The sequence below is a fragment of the Colobus angolensis genome, unplaced genomic scaffold (assembly GCF_000951035.1).
Source record: "Colobus angolensis palliatus isolate OR3802 unplaced genomic scaffold, Cang.pa_1.0 Scaffold112, whole genome shotgun sequence".
Taxonomy (NCBI): Eukaryota; Metazoa; Chordata; class Mammalia; order Primates; family Cercopithecidae; genus Colobus; species Colobus angolensis.
This window is the reverse complement of record NW_012112253.1, coordinates 2,635,229-2,638,185: the sequence shown is the minus strand read 5'-3', so window position 1 is coordinate 2,638,185 and position 2,957 is coordinate 2,635,229.

Below are 2,957 nucleotides of genomic sequence, written 5' to 3'. Positions count from 1 at the left end.
AAGCTATTAATAGAAATGCAAAGTTGTTAATATGTTAGCAACATGGCTCTCAAATTTTTATTACAAATAATAATAAAGTACACACTGCTCCTTAATATAATATTTCCAGCTTAGATTACCCACTCTATTGAATAGAAAAATATCAATAAGAAGTGAAGACTGCAGGACTTTTATTTTTGCCATTAAGCTATTAATAGAAATGCAAAGTAGTTAATATGTTAGCAACATGGCTCTCAAATTTTTATTACAAATAATAATAAAGTACACACTGCTCCTTAACATAAATTCCACATAGCAAATTGATTCTGGCAGAATGGTCTCATTGAGTTTTGCAGAATTCTCGTGTTCCTAGTGAATTTATGGTTACAGTTGACCAATGAATGCAGCACCATGAATATTGAGTGATATTTTTGTTTACCTTAGCAAGAAAGACAAAGGTGAAATAACTGAGAAACTTCATTTATTCCTCATCATGATGTAACTTCTTTTAAAATTTTTTTTGGGATTTTTAAATTTTGTTAAGACAGGATCTCGCTCTGTTATCCAGGCTGGAGTGCAACGGCTCCATCACGGTTCACCAAAGCCTCCATCTCCTGGGCTCAAGGAATCCTCTCACTTCAGCCTCCCGAGTAGCTGGGATTACAGGTGCATGCCACCATGCCCAGTTAATTTTTGCATTTTTTTGGAGAGAGAGGGTTTTGCCATGTTGTCCGGGCTGGTCTGGAACTCCTGAGCTCAAGTGCTCTGCATGCCTTGGCCTCCCAAAGTCTTGGTATTACGAGTGGAAGCCACCACACCCAGACATGAAGCAACTTCTTTCCGGATCTGGACACAAGTTTTGAGACACTGGACAAACATTTCCTCAAGTTTTTGTGCTATTCACAATTCAATAGCTACAGACACAACATGCCACTCAATTTAATCTGCACTATTAACAAACTCTCCACTGCTTTTAAAGGCTAGACAATCAACAAAACATCAAATCCACAAAAACAAGTCATTGGCTGATTTCCGTGTTGTAAATACTCAGGCTACCAGCACGATGTCAGTGAATATGGAGTAGGATAGTACACATTAAATGGCATTTCTATGGTGCAGGCACACTACTCATTCATAACTTCAAGAACAGATCATAGGAAAATGCAGTGAAATACTGAGGAAGTGATATGTTTTGAATATGTTTGCTCTTTCTGTATAATTAATTGTAAGCTTCTATAATTAATTTTTAATAATGACTGTGTTTAACAAGTGGTCCACAAAATTCTAGAAATTTAACAGTTGGCACTCACAAACCTGTGGGAGCCAACCACAATGCACCACCGCCAGGCTCCAGTGACTTCTGGCTTCCACAGCGGGAGGCACTGGCAAGAGAAGGGAGGCTTGGAGGAAGAACTGGGTTTTCCTCCTCCTGGGATCCATTCTGCTCCTCTTTTCCAGCGCTCTGGGCTTCTCCAGGCTCAGTCAACATCCTAGGGTGCTAACAGCTTCTTAGCTTCTTGCTCTTGCTGGTTCCTGGTGCTGCCTCATCCCATCCACCCCCATCCCATCAATCATTCCCTTCCCTTTGAGTTTGCCTCTGCTTCCTGGCCAGACCCTGCCTGCTCAAGTCTGCTCTTGTGGTCAAAACTTTTAATACTTCTAGTCGCTTCACCCCTCCGAGCTTCAGTGTTGTGAGGATTCAGCATGAAGCAGCAGAATATTATCCTGAAAGAGTAGCGGGGGGTAGTTCCCCCCTCCCACCTCCTGGCCCTGCTAGTTCATGATCCCCTGTAACTCTTTCCCTACCTGGGCAGCTGTATGCTGGAGCAGTCAATTCCTCGGGGACAGGATTTACAGCAGAAATGGGGGAAAAGTTTTGAGTTTCAAAGTCCAAGACCCTGAAGGGCACCAGGCAAAGAAAGACTAATGAGTCACTGCAAAGTGTCCTGCTGGGACTCACTGGTCCCTGAGAAGGTTCTCCCACCCTGCAGGGCTGTCTCCTGCCCAGCCAGGGGTTGTGGGACAGTAGAACCCCTGTTAGCGTGGGGAGTCAAAGAGCTGAGAACAAACAGCTGCAGCGGAGTCCGGGCAACTGTGAGAGCCGCCCTCCTGCACCCCAAAGTCCCAGAGGGGCCCAGGACTGGCAGGGTCTCCACACAGGTTTCGGTGATGACACCACAGCAGCTCACTTATTTGACAAGCAAAGGCCAGGTGTCAGTGTGCACCTGGGGGAATGGGAGAAGGAAGGACAATGATGGGGTGATGGGGGTCCAAATTCCCCTGTCCCACACCAAGGTGAATAAACCCAAGCACTGAATAAACCCACTCCCCACCCCCACTTAGTTTTAGCAGAAAAGCACAGGGAATTATTCATTGAAAGATACTAATTTCTACCACCTACAGAATAGGATCTCGAACACAAGGTCTCTAGAAAAAGAAAGGCCCACTTTCTGCCTTGCTTGTGATTGGAGGCTCATGCCTGTGACAAGGAGAGCACTAGAAGCTTTCTCAGAGGCCCTGGACCAGCTTGCTGAGTAGTCCACCTTTCCATGCCATCTGTAAAATACACTAACTGCTGGCCCTGCCATGAGGAGCCCTCTGGCCAGTGGATGACCGTCCAGGTCTCCCCCTGGGCACTTGTGTCACCACCAGTCCAAGGGTACCCCAACCAAGGGTCAGCTGATTTGTCCCTGTGAGCCTCAATGACACTTATACTGAGAATTGTCATTCATAAATAACTGCCATGAAAACTAACGAAATGCAAGTGTACAAAAAAGAGCTGTGGTTTCTACGACAATTAAATTGAATACTTTCTTAGGGAAATGTTGGAAAGAAACAGCTGTCACATTGGGGTGTGTGTGAGAGATCTGTAAAAGTTTGGGGAGATGTTAGATGTCTAGAAAGTTCTGTACTTGGAGCACTTTATGGCTATCGCCTGTAATCCCAGGGGAGGCCGAGGCGGGCAGATCACCTGAGAT